Source organism: Mandrillus leucophaeus, unplaced genomic scaffold (genome assembly GCF_000951045.1).
Source record: "Mandrillus leucophaeus isolate KB7577 unplaced genomic scaffold, Mleu.le_1.0 Scaffold461, whole genome shotgun sequence".
NCBI classification, from domain to species: Eukaryota; Metazoa; Chordata; class Mammalia; order Primates; family Cercopithecidae; genus Mandrillus; species Mandrillus leucophaeus.
The window spans coordinates 2038183-2057095 of record NW_012104932.1 but is presented as its reverse complement, the minus strand read 5'-3'; the positions used below and the strand labels follow the sequence as shown (position 1 = coordinate 2057095).

The 18913-nt window shown below is 41.2% G+C and overlaps 1 pseudogene across 1 annotated transcript; it reads left to right on the top strand.

Moving 5' to 3' along the window:
- The first annotated feature begins 1187 nt into the window (after window positions 1–1187).
- LOC105550011 lies at window positions 1188–11973 on the top strand (annotated as a pseudogene). Its single transcript, XR_001007639.1, has 3 exons — window positions 1188–1246; window positions 11117–11620; window positions 11939–11973. The product of XR_001007639.1 is annotated as a brain protein I3 pseudogene (transcript).
- Window positions 11974–18913: the final 6940 nt, after the last annotated feature.

The window sequence follows — 18913 nt, the reverse complement described above, 5'->3', positions numbered from 1 at the left end:
TTATCTGGAACCACACCAGAGGTTTGGAAAGAATTGAAATTCATGTAACAGTCCATGCTGCCAAGTGTGGCTATTTAAATTTAAATTAATTAAAATGAAATAAAACTTAAAATTCAGCTCCTCAGTCACACGAGCCACATGTCAAGTGCTCCACAGCCACACGTGGCCATTAGTGACGCAGTGCAGAGTAGAGAACATTTTCACTATCACAGTAAGTTTTACTTCACAGAGCTTCGTTCTATTATAAAAAGATTGCCTGCTATCAGAAAATACTGGTTACTTACTCTCTGACACAGATGTGTACATGATATAGGAGTTTTTTCTTAGCTCTTGGAACCGAGACTGCAAAAATGAAAGAGACTTCAGGAACGCCTTCGGGGCGTTCACTGTCTAGAACTGTGATGTGAATTATAGTAATCTGTTACCTTACTTTTCACTGGCGTTCCAAATTTCCTATAGACCCCTTCAGTGAAGGTTATGACATGAGTGAAAAATAATAATGATGTAGGACTTCTGTAGATGCAGACGTTTTCCTGCCGTTTTGCATAAAAGGAATTACTCTTTTAACATAGGATTCTGCTTTTATAGGGAGACTCTGTTTAAAGACCAGTTCTTGGCCAGGCTTCGTGGCTCATGCCTGTAATACCAGCACTTTGGGAGGCCACGGTAGGAGGACTGCTTGAGCCCAGGAGTTTGAGACCATCTTGGATAACAAAGTGAAACCGTGTCTCTACAAAAAATTTAAAAATTAGCCAGGGATGGTGGCTACATGGGAGGCTGAGGTGGGAGGATCGCTTGAGCCCAGGAGGTTGAGACTGCAGTGAACTGTAATTGTTTTAACGCACTCTAGCCTGGGCAACAGAGCGAGACCCTGGCTCAAACAACAAAACAAAACTAAACACAAAGACCAGTTCTTTCACATGGAGCTCCCTGATTCCACTTCTTCCTGCAACTTCCTTCCTTCCATGATGGCAGAGCACGGTGGCGAAAGTCCTGACTTGCAATGCCTGGTTTCAGATCTCAGTTATGCTATTAATACTTTCTGGCTGTGTGATTCTGGGCAAGTTACTTAACCTTTCTGTGCTTCAGCTTAATCATCAGTAAAACAACAATAATGCTACCAATATTAAGATGTTCTGTAAACATTTCATAGCTTAAAACATAAAGTGCTTAAAATGGTACCTGCCATGGAGGTAGTGCTGAATGAATGTCAGCCAAAATTAAGTTCTTCAAGTTTTTGCAGCAAGTAAAATATCAAATGTCTTGAGCTAAAAGCACAAATATCTCTCTCTTTCCTAACCTTCTAGAATGCTTCTTTATTCAGCAGGTATCAAATCCTGCCATCTATTAGAGAGGTCTCTGCATATATCTATCTCCATTACCTGATAAACTCTTGGAAAGCAGCTTGTCTTTTTCATCTTAGCAGTCTGAGTACCTAGTGTAATGCCATCGCCATTCATTAATGGGTTTTTAACTTTTTTTTTTTTCCTAAAGATAGGGTCTCACTATGTTGCCCAGGCTGGTCTCAAACTCCTGAAGTCAAGTGATCCTCCTGCCTCAGCCTCCCAAAGTGTTAGGATTACAGGTGTGATCCACGCCTGGCCATCTGTTAAGGAAAGTGTAATATCACATTCCTTCCTGAATATCGTGAATCATCAAAACCCCCATATCAAATTATATTTCTATTTGAGAAATTATTTTGCTATGTTATTTATTTATTTATTTTTTTGAGACGGAGTTTCACTCTTTTTGTCCAGGCTGAAGTGCAATAGTGCTATCTCGGCCCACTGCAACCTCTGCCTCCTGGGTTCAAGCGATTCTCCTGCCTCAGCCTCCCGAGTAGCTGGTACTACAGGCGTGCACCACCATGCCTGGTTAAAATTTTGTTGTATTTTTGGTAGAGACGAGGTTTCATGATGTTGGCCAGGCTGGTCTTGAACTCCTGACCTCAGGTGATCCACCTACCTCGGCCTCCCAAAGTGCTGGGATTATAGGCATGAACCACCGTGCCTGGCTATATTTTTATTTTTTTAAAGACAGGGCCTCACTCTGTCACCCAGAGTACAGTGGAATGATCATAGGTCACTGCAGCCTCAAACTCCTGGCCTCAAGCAATCCTTCCACCTTGGCCTCCCAAAGTGCTGGAATTACAAATGTGAGTCACTGCACCCAGCTGGTATTCTAGTTTAAACTTTAGTTTAAATAATCATGCCTGGGTGACATAAGTTGAAGAGAAGTTTCCTGAAACAGCCCCAGCAGCTTCAATTTTGCAACAGTTCTTTTCAGGCATGTTCTCTCCCTAAGTATTTAATTTTTGTTACAGATCCACAGGCTCTTAGGCTCCCCATGTAATGGAAAATAACACGGGACCAAGTATATTTCCCAGACAAGGCTCTACTTTGGGGCTTGTGCTCAAGCACAAGGATGGCAGTAGAGGCACAAGGGTTCTCTGGCTGGCAGCCTGAAAAGAGCCAGTAAGGAATCTTTTACGAGGCAAAGTGTGGGAATTGACATCAGGGGTAGGGTAAGCAAGGCGAGGCTGGGCTAGAGTGTGCAGGTCAGCATATCTGGTTGCCATGGTTATCTTGAGTAATGGGCCATCTGTGGTCTGGCTGGCAGCAACGAGGCCATAAATCAATTGTTCAGCATTGTTTTCCAAGGTGGGACACTCAACAACCTTGGTTTGCTATTTGGCTAGCCTAATGACAGTTTCTAGAGTTATTTAAGTAACAGGCCTGGTTAGACACTATGAGAGTACAGAGGAATGGCGATTTTCCTTTTATGACTAAAGCCTCAGGGTTAGCAGGTACAGTGTCAGCAAGGTACTACTGTAAAGGAGGTTTTGTAAAGAGAAGGAAAAAGAAAAAGAAAAAAAATATGTAAAGGAATAGCCGCATCTCACTCCAGTGCTGTCTCATTACGACACAAGCCTACCTTAAAAGGCACCAATAGGACAGAACTGGGAGCAGTAGCTCTCTTTATAAGAGTGTACCCATGGCCGGGTGTGGTGGCTCACGCCTGTAATCCCAGCACTTTGGGAGGCCAAGGTGGGTGGATCACCTGAGATCAGGAGTTCGAGACCATCCTGGCCAACATGGTGAAACCCCGTCTCTACTAAAAATAAAAAAATTAGCTGGGCGTGGTGGCGGGTGCCTGTAATCCCAGCTACTCGGGAAGCTGAGGCAGTAGAATTGTTTGAAGCTGGGAGGCGGAGGTTGCAGTGAGCCACGATAGTGCCACTGCACTCCAGCCTGGGTGATAGAGTGAGACTCCAGCTCAAAATAAATAAATAAATAAACAAATAAATAAATAAATGCAGATTTTAAGCTGTCCCAAAATAAAGAGAAATATTGTGTCTTACAATTTATACAGCTATTTTCATAGACTTTTTATTAATTTTATAATGCTTCTGATATTTGTCTATTCATTCTGCAAAAACATATTGGGTTCATCTATGTGCCAGTCATTGTACTAGGCACTGATAATACCATTGTCTTACCCCTCCTGCTGCCTTCAGTCCAATGGAGGGACAGGTTTTAAATAAAATTATATAAGTAATTATTTAAATTACTATTGTGAAAACTGCTGTAAACAAGTGTTAAGTGGAATAATTCATTTGGCTAGAACCAGGATTGGCTTTCCTGAGACATTAACACTTCTTATTATGTCTTAAAAGGTGAATAATTACAACAACCAAAAATTTCCCCCTGGGTCATCATTGTCTTGTTAAATAGGAACTTAAGCAGGATTAGATGTCCAATTTGCCTCTTTCCAAAATATCCTCACCAACATACCTCCACTCATTAGGTTTTCACAAAAATTCTAAATATTTTACAACTGAAGAGCTGAGATAGCGAATTACGAGGGGCCCCTCATGCTCACCTGTATCTTCAGAAAATTTGCACTTGTTCTGCTAGTTACACATTAAAATTTAGACTTGTAGGCTCTTAACTGCATGATAAATAGGCTGGTGTTCCAATGTCTCACCAGAAAGCCATGGAGGTGGAAAAAGTATAATTACCTGAGTCCAGAACCTAATTCCATTTTATATCCAAACTCAAAATATGTTGTGCATCATTTAATAAACAATTTCCCAGGACTGTAACAACCATGCAGCAGAGGACAAATTTCAAACTTCGGAATTTGGAAAAGGCTTTCACTCTTTGGAAAAACACACCACTTAAAGGCAACACACTTGGGGCCAGGTGCAGTGACTCGCACCTGTAATCCCAGCACTTTGGGAGGCTGAGGTGGGCAGATCAATTGAGGTCAGGAGTTAGAGACCAGCCTGGCCAACACAGTGAAACCTGATCTCTACTAAAAAAAAAAAATACAAAAAGTCAGCTGGGCACGGTGGCAGGTGCCTGTAATCCCCAGCTACTTGGGAGGCTGAGGTGGGAGAATAGCTTGAACCTGGGAGACAGAAGTTGCAGTGAGCCGAGATCGTGCCACTGCACTCCAGCCTATGTGACAGAGCTAGACAACATTTCAAACAAAATAAAACAAAACTATATATATGTATGTGATCATATATATCTGTTCCTTTCACTATCCCCTACATTTTCTGATGACCATCTTATGGCCAGAAACTATTGTGATTTCAGTGTCCACATTTAAGTGTGTATACTTTATTCCTGTTTATCTTTTAGCTCCTGAAGTCTCTCTTTGGTTATTTATAATCTTCTGTTATTTATAATCACATGATTGAAGGATTCACCTTAAGTAACAATGTTTTAATTTTTGATATGGTTTGGGTCTCTGTCCCCACCCAAATCTTATGTTGAATTGTAATCCCCAACATTGGTGGTGAGGCCTGGTGGGAGGTGATTAGATCATGGGGGTGGTTTCGAATGGTTTAGTTCCATCCCCCTAGAGCTGTCTTGTGATAGAGTTTCACAAGATCTGGTTGTTTGAAAGTGTGTAGCATTTCCCCTCTCTTCCTCCTGCTTCAGCCACGGAGGATGTAACGTGCCTGTTTCCCCTTCCTCTTCTGCCGTGATTGTAAGTTTCCTGAGGCCTCCCCAGGCATGCTTCCTGTATGGACTGCAGAACTGTGAGTCAGTTAAACCTCTTTTCTTGATAAATTACCCAGTCTCAGGTAGTTCTTTGTAACAGTGTGAGAATGGACTAATAAAGCTTTTAGTGAAGTGTTGCTAAAGCTCAAACATTCTTTGTGTGTGAGTTCAAATTTTGATAAACACTGATCTATTCCATGTTTTTCTACAATCTCAGTTACTGTTAATAACAGAAACCAGATACATCTACAAGCAAAAATAGCTGTGACATCATCTTTGTATACAACATCCCAATTAACATTAACATTATTAGAAGCGAATTTTTTTCTTTTCTCAGGGGTGGGAATCTATGGCAGAATGAATATTTTTCTTCTCTTCTTTGCCAGGGTCCAGCTCAGACAAAGTAGAGATGCAAGAAACAGACTATTTAAACAAGGTTATTCAAGTGAGATAATAATTACAGCTATTATTTACAGCTTTCATAGCTGATGAAATATTTATTTCCCCATAGGCCCTGTAGGAAATTGACTAGTTTGTATCCAACTTTGTAATCTTATTTTTGCACTTTTTCTTTCATTGACTATAAATATTTCTGTTTCTTCTATACTTTTTTTTTAGGTGAAAGCAAGTTTATTAAAAAGCAAAGTAATAAAAGAGTGACTGCTCCACAGGCAGAGCAGGGTGGGAGGGGGCTAGTTGCCTATTTTATAGCAATTTCTTGATGATATGCTAAACAAGGCATGGATTATTCATGAGTTTTCTGGCAAAGGGTAGAGGAGCTCCCCACACCTGGGGTTTCTCCCCCATCCTCACCATATAGGATAACTTCTGGACATTGCCACAACATTTGCAAATTGTCATGGCACTGGTGGGAGTGTTTTTTAGTATCCTGATGCATTATAATTAGCGTATAATGAGCAGTGAAGGTTGCTGTCATCACCTTCTTGGTTCTGGCTGGTTTGGGCTGGTTTCTTTACTGTCTCCTCTCTTATCAGCAGGGTCTTGTTACCTGTTTTTTACTATCTCTTGTCTTACTAGCAGGGTTTTGTGACTTGTTTTTATCTGTCTCCTGTCTTATCCGTAGGGTCATGTGTCCCATTGTCTTGGGAAACAGTCCTTGCAGACATTATTAAGCTATTTCTTTAGCTGTAAACATCTTATAATCATGGGTTCTGACTGGCAAGGAATGTGCCTTGATGGTTTTAAGATGGAGTTGATTTTAAAATGGTGTCACCTTGGCTCTCCTATGCTCTTGTTTCCCTAACATAATCCCCCCTCTACTTATGAGACAATTCTTCATCTTAAAGGGAGATGAAGGGCAAAGGTTGATGTTGTTGTTGTTGTTGTTGCTAGTTTTTTTGGTTTGTTTGTTTTGAGACAGAGTCTCACTCTGTTGTTCAGGCTGGAGTGCTGTGGCGTGATCTTGGCTCACTGCAACATCTGCCTCCCAAGTTCAAGCGATTCTCCTTCCTCAGCCTTCCGAATAGCTGGAATTACAGGTGCGCCTGCCACCATGCCTGGCTAATTTTTGCATTTTTAGTAGAGACAGGGTTTCACCATGTTGGCCAGCCTGGTCTCGAACTCCTGACCTCAAGTGATCCACCTGCCTTGGCCTGCCAAAGTGCTGGGATTACAGGTGTAAGCTCTTGTTGCTGAGACAAGGTCTTGCTCTGTCAACCAGGCTGGAGTGCAGTGCTGCAATCACAGCTCACTGCAACCTTGACCTCCTGGGCTGAAGCCATCCTCCCACCTCAGCCTCCTGAGTAGCTGGGACCAAAGGTACACTCCACTATGCCTGGCTAATTTTTGTATTTTGTGTAGAGACAGGGTCTCGCTATGTTGCCTGGACTGGTCTTGAACTTGTGGGCTCAAGAGATCCTACTGCCTCGGCCTCCTGAAGTGTTGAGATTACAGATGTGAGCTACCACACCCAGCTGAAGGTCATTGTTTTGTAACTTCTTTTTGCTGACAGTGAACATTGACCTTAGGGACAGGATTCTCTCATAAGAGTTTGCAGTCAGCCTCTAGGGAGGCAGGGGAACTTCTTGTTTGTGTGATGGCCTGATGATTTGATGGGCATAGGCCTTGCCTAGTATTGGAGGTGTAAAAATCTCTGGATGCCTGATCTAAGGGACCCAAAGGCAGGATATCTTTACTTCTTGGGTCAGAAGATGGCATGTGTTAGAAGCCTTGTGCCAGCATCATCTTTATGTGGAATTGTTTTAATCTAGAAGACACAGACTTTTACCAAGAGATTAAACAATCAAGGACCAGATTAGTAATAATAAGATGGCTATCAAAGGTACTAGGAAGGGCAAAAACCAAGTGAGACTTGGGAGAGTGCTTTCAATGGTTGACCAGATATAGTTGGAATGGTACCTTGGTTATATTTATGTAAAATTTCTTCTATATGTCTTTGAATGAGCTTGACTCCCGTGTTGGTTTTCTCATTGATAAATTGAAAAAAATTTTTGACACATATTCATTCTATATTTATGTGAGAGTCATGTTATTAGTTTTTGCAATTTATACTTTAAAACCAGTTTGGAGGTCTCACTGAAATGTCCAGGTATACTCACTAGGCAGAGCCAATTAAACTGCCTAAAAATTTACCTTATGGGTTGCTGAAATCCAGGTATGTGGCAACAGAAGTTTGGGCTGGCTGACTGTTCCCCTGCTTCTTTTTTTTTTTTTTTTTTTTAACATTCTATGTTTTTGTTTTTGTTTATTTTGTTGGACAACTGTATTAATCTGTGTTATCTAATTTGTGATTTGGGCCATTTCTTTTTCCATTACCAGATTCAGGAACTAGTGAGTAAAAGAAAATAATATGCAGGTAAATGTTTAACAATTGGTTCTTTCATGAGAGGAGAAAGGAAAAAACCCAGTCAGGCAGGCAGTAAGGGTGGGTCCTCGGTTGCATTCTCTCAAACAGAAGAACAGCCTGCAGGCACAGATAAGGGAGCTTATACAGCAGGACTTGCCTAAGACGTGCCCACAGCCACACAGATAAGAAAGGCTACAAGAGTGACTTGCCCAGGTATGCCCACAATGGAAAATTTTGTCCCCTAACATGTGCACAGCAAGGGGAACAAAGGAATATGGAGTAACTCAAGCTAAGGGCCTGTATGTGCTTTAGGAGGATGGGGTGGAGCCCCCAGAAGTTTGCACCTTATGCAAATGAGATGCCCAACCCTCATGGGTTTCTTATCAAAGCCTTTGCATTCAACTGTAAAAAATGGCAACCCTTTTTCCTGGACCCCTCTCTATTGCAGAAAGCTGTTCTTTATTTCATCTATGAAATTTCTGCTGTAAACCTCACACTTGGTGTGTCCACAGCCTTGATTTCCTTGGCTGTGAGACCAAGAACTTGGGGTGTCATCCCAGACAACATGGCTGCTTCACTTTGAGGTGGCAGCAGGGGCTGATTTTCAACATTTATTAAATTCTGTGGTATAAATACTGGTAACATGGACCTTTTAACCTACCAATGTGACGTCACTGAATGCAGAGTTAGGAAGAGCTAAGCATAATCGTCTCTCATGAGCCAATGGGGCCCAGCCACAGCACACCTCTGCTAATGAACCAGTAGGCCAGTCTTGGCTTCATAATCAAGAGAGCACCTCATATATTCATGTGTTCTTAGAAAACAGTGCTGTGAGCCATGCCTTTTTCTACAGCATGGTCAAGGAAGTTGTGTGTAATGCACTACCAGGCTGGTCATCAGGCACCCACTATGTGTATGAAAACCTGAGCCTCTCTGGGTTCTGAACATGACTGATAATTAATTCCTCACTGTTGGCAGCAATAATTAAGAGTCTGGTTTTATTGCCTATCCCCTTGGAGATCTCTCTTAGGATGAGGAGGAACTATTTTCCTTTGGGGGAAGTATGACAAACGGAAAATATGGTTTATTAGTCTTTTTTTTTTGTTTCTGTTTGTCTATTGTGAGTGCAAGTCAATTAAAACAATATTTAATGCTCACTGGAAAGGGGAACAAGTCTTTGAGATCTAGCCAGAATGTTATTGTGTTACCATGTTGACTTTTGACCTGTGGATGAGATTGTAAAACTCAACTGCGTGCTCTCTGATGTCTATGTGTTTGCAATTGAAACAGCCTTTATCTCTTTTGAATGGAAGATGAAATATTAGTAAATTAGGGTAAAAAGTATTATTAAATTAAATTCTTTTTGAAAAAATGAGCTCTGATTTTATTGGTTTATGGAGACTAGTAAGTGCTTATATAAATTTAATATTCCTAGAAGTCCTTGAAAATAAAGAAATGAAACTTGTAATACATTACTCAGGAAGTGCCAAGAAAAAAAAATTATTCTCATAGAAGGTTTTGCTCAGGAGCATTTTGATATAAGAAGCTGAGTTCAAAGATCACCAAAATCCTTAGACAAATGAGTATGATAATGGCTTAAAAAACAGCATTGTCGGGCCGGGCGCGGTGGCTCAAGCCTGTAATCCCAGCACTTTGGGAGGCCGAGACGGGCGGATCACGAGGTCAGGAGATCGAGACCATCCTGGCTAACACGGTGAAACCTCGTCTCTACTAAAAATACAAAAAAACTAGCCGGGCGAGGTGGCGGGCGCCTGTAGTCCCAGCTGCTTGGGAGGCTGAGGCAGGAGAATGGCGTAAACCCGGGAGGCGGAGCTTGCAGTGAGCTGAGATCCGGCCACTGCACTCCAGCCTGGGCTGCAGAGCCAGACTCCGTCTCAACAAAAAAAAAAAAAAAAAAAAACAGCATTGTCTTTCCACAATTTTATCAGTATGGAGTATAATACAAATGTATAATTTTTAAAAATAAAATTGAGTTTGTTTTCTAATGGAGAGACTGGTTAATCTGAGTTTCCTAAACTTATTCTATTTATAGATCAGATAACATTATACCCCACATAATGTTTAAGAATACTGAAAATATAAAATAATACAATCAATGACATTGAATTATAATATATTTATTTATTTTTTTGAGGCAGGTCTCACTCTGTCACCCAAGGTGGAGTACATTGGTGCAATCTCAGTTCACTGCAGCCTCAACCTGCCTGGGCTGAACTGACCCTCCCACCTCAGCCTCCCGAGTAGTTGGGAGTACAGGTACATGCCACCATGCCCAGCTAATTTTTGTATTTTTAGTAGAGACAAGGTTTTGCTATGTTTCTCAGGCTGGTCTTGAACTCCTGAGCTTGAGTGATCCACCTCCCTCAGCCTCCCAAAGTGCTGGGATTACAGGCATGAGCCACTGCGCCCGGCTGAATTATAATTCTGATACATGTTTTTATATCAGCATTAATTATATTTTGTATTGTGTTAGATTCAGCATAATACCTAAAATCTTTAGTTAAATTAAGCCTTTGGACTGTAGTAAATTGAATTAATAGATAATCTTTGGATAGCTGGGGAATTTTGAAGTAAGATAAAATATTGAAGCATAAATCACCAAATATAATTGTGAGAACTAATATATACTTTTGCTCTTTATTTTTATGAAATAGGGTGGCTATTAATTTACATTATGTAATTGTGCATGTACTCAATGTTACCTCTTTAAAAGGCATAAAAAGCACATATCTGATGGCGGGGAGCAGTGGTCATATTAGGCGCGCTTAGCAGCTTTGCTGTCGTGCCAAAATGCTTATTTGTGACAAATAGTTCTAAATTACTGGCCACCCCAACCCTGCCCTCACACCTCGTACTTTCTGTAAAAAAGATGGAGTAACAAGACCAGATTAATTCTCTTGCCTTAAATAACTAAAACACCAAAAAGTATGTATTTGAAACAATGGTTTTCAGACATTGAATAACAGAAGAGAGCAGTAATCCCTGAAAGCAGGAAAAACAAATGAAGTGAGCCTAATGATTGACCCAGCTTCCTGCCTAGAGTCTCCAGACTACAGCATAGAGAATACACCTGGGTTGTCAATGAGTTGAGGAGACATTGTTGGGAGTATAGGGAGGCCAAGGCAGCCAGGATTTGCAGAACACAGTGCTGAAGAGGAGTGGGGAGAGAGAACTCTCGAAATCTGCAGTGAGTGGATCCCTCCTCCCTTATGTAGGTACTGGTCAGCACACATCTGTGAGGAAACTCCTCAAGATTAGGGTCACCACTGGGGCCGACCGAGCTGAGTGGGTCAGCCGTGGACCACAAGCCCCTGCTGCAGGAGTGGCTGTTGGCCTACAAACTGCAGGCCGTCCAGGGCAACTGTGCATGCACCCTGCACAGCTATGGTGCCACCCCTGCCAGCCCCCGCCAAAGCCCTACCCCTACCTCATCACAGGGGTACCCACCCGCCACCCCAGGGTCTACAACATCTACAGCCGGACTGCCACCCAGTACCCTGCCAACTCCATCACGGTCGTGGGAAGCTGTCCCCTCTGCAGGGTTGGGGGTGCTGGAGGACTGCTTCACCTTCCTGGGCATCTTCCTGGTCATCATCCTGTTCCCCTTTGGGTTCATCTGCTGTTTTGCCTCGAGGAAGCGAAGATGCCCCAACTGCCGAGAGACCTTAGCTTAAAGGGAACACCACTCCCGGCTTTCCTACACCCAACTCTCTTTTTCTAATGTAAATTTCGTGTATAATAGTTTCATTTGATTAAGCTTCAGAACTGTTTTGTTGTTGTTGTTGTTGTTGTTTGAGTCAGAGTTTCACTCTTGTCACCCAGGCTGGATTATAATGGCACAATCTCGGCTCACCGCAACCTTTCCCTCCCAAGTTCAAGCCATTCTCCTGCCTCAGCCTCCAGAGTAGCTGGGATTACAGGCACCAACCACCACGTCTGGCTAATTTTTGTATTTCTAGTAGAGATGGGGTTTCACCATGTTGGACAGACTGGTCTTGAACTCCTGAGCTCAGGTGATCCATCTGCCTTGCCCCCAAAAGTGCTGGGATTACAGGTGTAAGCCACCGTGCCCAGCCTCAGGACTGTTTTGTAAAGCAAGATGGGATAGATATGTCACATGCGAGCTGTGGTTTCCTGGAGCGTGGAGAGGCAGCTCTGCTGCTCCCTCCCAGGGTTAATGACACCTCAATAAAGCACTGCTTTTATTATTTGCAGTCTTCAATTTGAGAAAGGTGAGAAATAATATTTTTAATAAATGAGATTCATACCATTAAAAAAAAACCAACAAAGGCCAGGTTCAGTGGCTCACACCTGTAATCCCAGCACTTTGGGAGGCTGAGGTGGGTGGATCACAAGGTTAGGAGTTTGAGACCAGCCTGGCCAATATGGTGCAACTCTGTCTTTACTAAAAATACAACATTTAGTCACATGTGGTGGTGGGCACCTGTAGTCCCAGCTACTCAGGAGGCTGAGGCTGGAGAATCGCTTGAACCTGGGAGATGGAGGTTGCAGTGAGCTGAGATCACGCCACTGCACTCCAGTTTGGGAAACAGAGCAAGACTCTGTCTCAAAAAAACAAATAAACAAACAAACAACAAAAAAACACAGAGCCTAGAATAGTGGACATTCTCACCAATTAGAGTGGGAAAACTTTGTAATACATGGAATTTTGGGTATGGAACTCAGAAGAATATTTCCTCAGAAGTGGGACAAAATCACTCTTGACTAAAGACTGCTCTGGTCACATCTCACAAAGTTTAAAAGTAAGGAAAGATAGGCTGGGCCTGGTGACTCACACACCTGTAATCCCAACACTTTGGGAGGCTGAGATGCGCAGATCATTTGAGGCCAGAAGTTGGAGGCCAGCTTGGCCAACATGGCAAAACCCCCATCTCTACTAAAAATACAAAAATTAGCCAGGCATGGTGGTACATGCCTGTAATCTCAGCTACTTATGTGGCTGAGGCACGAGCATTGCTTGAACCTGGGAGGCGGAGGTTGCAGTGAGTTGGAACTGCACCACTGTACTCCAACCTGGGTAACAGAGCAAGACTGTTTCAAAAAAAAAAGAAAAAGAAAGGAAAGGTAAAACTGGTTCCAACTGACAGTTGTGTCCCAGGACAAGGCACAAGAATATTGAAACGAAAGCAATACAAGAATTCCTATTACTCAACAAGACAAAATTCACAATGTCTGGCATCCAGCAAATATCATGTGACATGCAAATAAGCAAAAAAATATGACCCAAAATGAGGAGAATTATGAATAACTGAAAGGGATCCAGAAATGAGATGGAGAATAGAATTCATAAGCAAGTATATTAAAAGTTATAATGAATATTTATATTACATTATAAATTATATTTTATATGTTCACAAAGGTAGAGGAAACATAAGTATGTTAAAATAAAGAAGATATTTAAATGACTCTTTCATCCCTGCAAGTTCTGAGGAGAGAAAGACAGACTCAAATGAAACTATAAGAAATAAAAAAGATAATACTTGAGATAAAATAGAGACTATGTTAACAGTGGATTAGATGCTACAAAAGAAAAAATGTTAGTAAACTTAAAGAAATAGAAACTTTTGAAAATGAGACAAATAAAAAATAATGGAAAATAAATACAGTATTAGCTACGGGACAACTTCAAAAGGCCTAACATATATAAAATTATAGTCTCTGAATTATTCAAGAGACAAGGGCATTCAACCTCGGAAAGCTGAAAGAAAAACTAAAAAGCAAAATAAAGACAAAAATTAAGAAAAAATAAAAATATGCCAGGTGTGGTGGCTCACACCTGTAATCCCAGCACTTTGGGAGGCCAAAGCAGGAGGATTGCTTGAGCCCCAGTTTTGGGGGAACCAGCCTCCAATATTTCAATGTAGGTTCTTTTCTATTTTCCCTAAGTGTTGGCCGGTCTGAGAAATAGAGAGAAAGAGTACAAAGAGAGAAATGTTATAGCTGAGCCTCCAGGGGTGACATCACATATGAGCAGGTTCTGTGATATCCACCTGAGCCACAAAAACAGCAAGTTTTTATTAGGGATTTTGAAAAGGGAAGTGTATACAAACAGGGAGTGGGTTACAATGATCACATGCTTCAAAGGGCCATAAATACCACAAGGCAAAGGCAAAATTAGAATTACTGATGAGGGTCTGTGTCCTGCTTTGCATGCATTGTCTTGATAAACATTTTAACAGGAAACAGGGTTCAAGAGCAGGCAACTGATCTGACTCGGATTCACCAGGCTGGAATTTCCAATCCTAGTAAGCCTGAGGGCACTGCAGAAGACCAGGGTGTATATTATCCCTTATCTCAACTGCATAAGACAGACACTCCCAGAGCAGCTGTCTATAGACCTAGCCCTGGGAATGCATTCCTTCCTTATCAATTATTAATATTCCTTGCCAGGAAAAGAATTCAGCGCTATTTCTCCTACTTGCACATCCATCTATCAGCTTCCTGCAAGAAGAAAAATATGGCTCTATTCTGCCTGACCCTGCAGGTAATCAGATTTTATGGTTATCTTTCCTTGTTCCCTGAAAATTGCTGTTATTCTGTTCTTTTTCAGGGTGGGGTGCACTGATTTCATATTGTTCAAACACACATGTTTTACAAACAGTTTGTACAGTTAACACAATCATCACAGGGTCCTGAGGCAACATACATCCTTAGCTCACAAAGATGACAGGATTAAGAGATTAAAGTAAGACGGGCACAAGAAATCATAAAAGTATGAATTGTGGGAATGAATAAATGTCCGTGAAATCTTCACAATTTATGTTCTTCTACCGCAGCTTCAACTGGTCCCTCCATTTGGGGTCCTTGACTTCCCACAACACCCAAGAGTTCAAGACCATCTTGGGCCACAGAATAAGGCCCCATCTCTACAAAAAATGAAAACCATTAACCAGGTGTGGTGGCATGAACCTGTAGTCCTAGCTATTTGGGAGGTTTAGGCAGAAGGATTGCTTAAGGCCAGGAGTTCAAGGCTACAGTGAGCTATGATTGTACCACTACATAAGCCTGGGCAACATGGAAAGACCTTGACTCTATTTATAAAAAGAAAGAAAGAGAGAAAGAAATAAAAAAGAGAAAAAACTGAAAAAATGTGAAAAAATAATTGCTAAAAACTCCAAATTTGACAAAAACTGTAAACTCATAGATTGAAGAAGCTCAACAAACCCCAAGTGAAAGAAACATGAAGAAAACTATGCCAAGGCTCCTCATAAGCAAATTGATTAAAATATGTGACAAAGAGAAGATATTAAAAATGCAAGAGAAAAAAAGGCATATTACATACAGAGGGATAAACATAAAAATTACAGCAGATTCTCAGTGTAAACAACGCAAGCCAGCAGACCACAGAACAATGTCTCTAAAGTATTAAAAGAAAAACAGTGCAGGCCCAGTAGCTCATGCCTATAGCACTTTGGGAGGCTGATACAGGAAGATGGCTTGAGATGGGGAGTTCAGTACAAGCCTGGGCAACTTATCAAGACCTCTGTCTCTATAAACACATTAAAAAAAAAAAAAAATTTAACTGGGCATGGTAGCATGTGTCTTGAAATCTATTTTATCTGATGTAAGTATAGCTATTCCTACTCATTTTTGGCTTCCATTTGCAGGGAATATATTTTTCCATCCATTTATTTTTAGTCTATATGTATATTTATAGGTGAAATGTGTTTCTTGTAGGCAACAGATCACTGGGTCTTGTTTTTCAATCCATTCAGCCATGGTATGTCTTTTGATTGTAGAGTTTATTTCATTTACATTCAATGTTATTTTTGATAAGTAAGGATTTATGCCTGCCATTTTGTTATTTGTTTTCTGGTTGTTTTGTGGTCTTCCTTTTAGTGAATGTGATTTTCTCTGGTGGTATCTCTTAATTTCTTGCTTTTTAGTTTTTATGTATTGTGAACTCAAAGTGTCTGAGACAGGCCTCAATCAATTTAGAAAGTTTATTTTGCCAAGGTTAAGGATGTGCCCTCAGGAGGCTGTGTCCTGGCAACATGTGCTCAAGGTGGTCAGGGTACAGCTCACTTTTACACATTTTAGGGAGACATGAGACATCAATCAATATGTGCAAGATGTACATTGATTTTGTCCAGAAAGGCAGGACAACTCAAAACAGGGCAGGATGGGTGGGGGGGCAGGGAGGGGACAGTTCCAGGTAGATAAGGTGTGGTACCAGGTAGATACGAGACAAAAGGATGCATTCTTCTGACTCTTTGATCAGTCTTTCACTGAATATACAATTTACATGTTGGGGAACATAGAGGAATAGTCAGTTATGCCTTAGTCTGGCTCAATGAATCTGCATTTGTCTCAGGTGAGCAAAGAGATGACTTTCTGTCTGGCACCTGTGAAGATAAGGTATCAATTTACATCACAAGGGTGAAATTCAACAGAATTGTTTTAGGGTAAAGATTTTGAGGCCCAGAAGGAATTTCCTTGTGAGTGAATTGTGATGGAGGTATATAGCTTTCAAAACATCTTTGTAGTTATATTATTTAGGAATAGAATGAGAGGCAGGTTTGCCTGATTTAGTTCCCAGCTTGACTTTTCCCTTTAGCTTAGTGATTTTGGGATCCCAAGATTTATTTGCCTTTCACAGTGTCTGTTATATTGTCTTTGATTTGACATTACCATAAGGCTTGCAAATAGTACTTATAACCCATTATTTTAAACTGATGACAACTTAATACTGATTGCACAAACAAACAAGCAAAGAGAAAGCAAATAAAAGCTCTACACTTTAACTTCATTCCTCCACTTTTTAACTTTTTGTTGTTTCTGTTTATGTATTATTTTACTGTCTATATCTTGAAAAGTTGTAGTTTTTTTTTTTTTTGAATGGCTCATCTTTTAGTCTTTCTACTCGAGATATGAGTACTTTATACAGCACAAATACAGTTTTATAATATTCTGTTTTTCTGTGTACTTACTATTACCAGTGAGTTTTGTGCCATCAGATGATTTCTTATTGCTCATTAACATCCTCTTCTTTCAGGCTGAAGAACTCCCTTTAATATTTCTTATAGGACAGGTCTAACATGGATGAAATCCCTCAGCTTGTCTTTGTCTAGGGAATTCTTTATTTCTCCGTCATGTGTGTAGTATTTTTTGCTAGATATACTATTCTTGAATTGAAGTGTGTGTGTGTGTGTGTGTGTGTGTGTGTGTGTGTGTTTCCAGTTTAAAGACATCATGCCACTCTCTACTGTCCTGTAAGGTTTTTACTGATAAATCTACTGCCGGATGTGTTGGAGCTTTATTGTATGTTACATGTTTCTTTTCTCTTGCTGCTTTTAGGATCCTTTCTTTATCCTAGACCTTTGGGAGTTTGAATGTCTTGAGGTAGTCTTATTTGGGTTAAATCTGCTTGGTGCTCTATAATCTTCTTGTACTTGAATACTAATATCTTTATCTAGTTTTGGGAAGTTCTCTGTTACTATTCCTTTGAATACACTTTCTATCCCTTTCCCTTTCTCTACCTCCTCTTTAAGGCCAATACCTCTTAGATTTGCCATTTTGAGGCTATTTTCTAGATCTTTTAGGTGTGCTTCATTCTTTTTATTATTTTTTCTTTTGTCTCCTCTAACTGTACGTTTTCAAATAGCCTGTCTTCAAGCTCACTAATTTTTTGTTTTGCTTGATCAATTCTGCTATTAAGAGATTGTAATTCATTCTTCAGTATATCAATTGCATTTTTCAGCTCCAGAATTTCGGCTTGATTCTTAACTATTTCAATGTCTTTGTTAAATTTACCAGATAGTATTCTGAATTCCTTCTCTGTGCTATCTTGAATTTTGTTGAGTTTCCTCAAAGCAGTGATTTTGAATTCTCTGTCTGAAAGGTCACATATCTCTGTGTCTCCAGAGATATGTGCCTTATTTAATTCATTTGGTGTATTCATGTTTTCCTGGATGGTCTTGATGCTTGTGGTTGCTTATTGATGTGTGGGCATTCATGAAAGTTAGGTATTTATTTTATTTATCATAGTCTTTGCAGTCTGGGCGTGTTTGTACCTGCCCTTCTTGGGAAAACTTTCCAGGTATTCAAACAGACATAGGTGTTGTGATCTAAGTTTTTGTTTACTGCAGCCTTATCTTCACTGGGGACACCCCAAGCCCAGTAACACTATCGCTCTTGCAGACTCAAGAGATATTGCCTTGGTGGTTTTGTATAAGATCTGCAAGAATTATCTGGATTACCAGAAGGAGCCCTTATTCTTTTCCCTTACTTTCTTTGAAACAAATGGAGTCTCTCTCTGTGCTGAGCTGCCTGGAGCTGGGGGAGAGGTGACATAAGCACCCCTGTGGCCACCACTGGTACTGTGCTGGGTCAGACCTGAAGCCAGCACAGCACTGGGTCTCACCCAAGTCTCACAGTAAGCCTGCCTGGTGACAGCCTATGTTTGTTCAAGACCCCAGGGTTCTACAATCAAGAGGTGGTGAAGCCAGCCAGGCTTGTGTCCTGTGTTATCTTGAATTTTGTTCAAGAGTGACTAGCTCTCCAGATTCCAGGCAGGACTAGAGATGCCATCTGGGAGCCAGGTCCTAGAGTTGGAAACCTGGGAATTTACCTGGTGATCTATTCTACTGTGGCTGAACTGACACCCAAACTGCAAGACAAAGACCTTCTCACTCTTTTCTCCCCTTTCTACAAACAGAGGAGTCTCTCCCCATGACCACCACCACCCCAGGCCCATGGCAAATACTGTCTGGCTACCATCGATGTTCACTCAAGGCCCAAGGGCTCTTCTGTCAGCTTTTGGTGATGCTGGCAGTTCTGATTCTGTCCCTTCAGGGAAGTGAATTCCCCTCTGGCCAAGGGCAGGTCCAGAAATACTGTCTAAAAGCCAAAACTGGAATCAGAGACCCCAAGAGTCTAGTTAGTACTCTACCCCACTGTGGCCAAGCTGGTACCTAAGGTACGAGACAAAGCTCCTTTACTCTTCCCTCTCCTTTTCTCAAACAGAAGGAGTCCCTCCCTGTAGCCACCACAGATGGGAATTTGCTGGGTCATATCTGAAGCCAACACA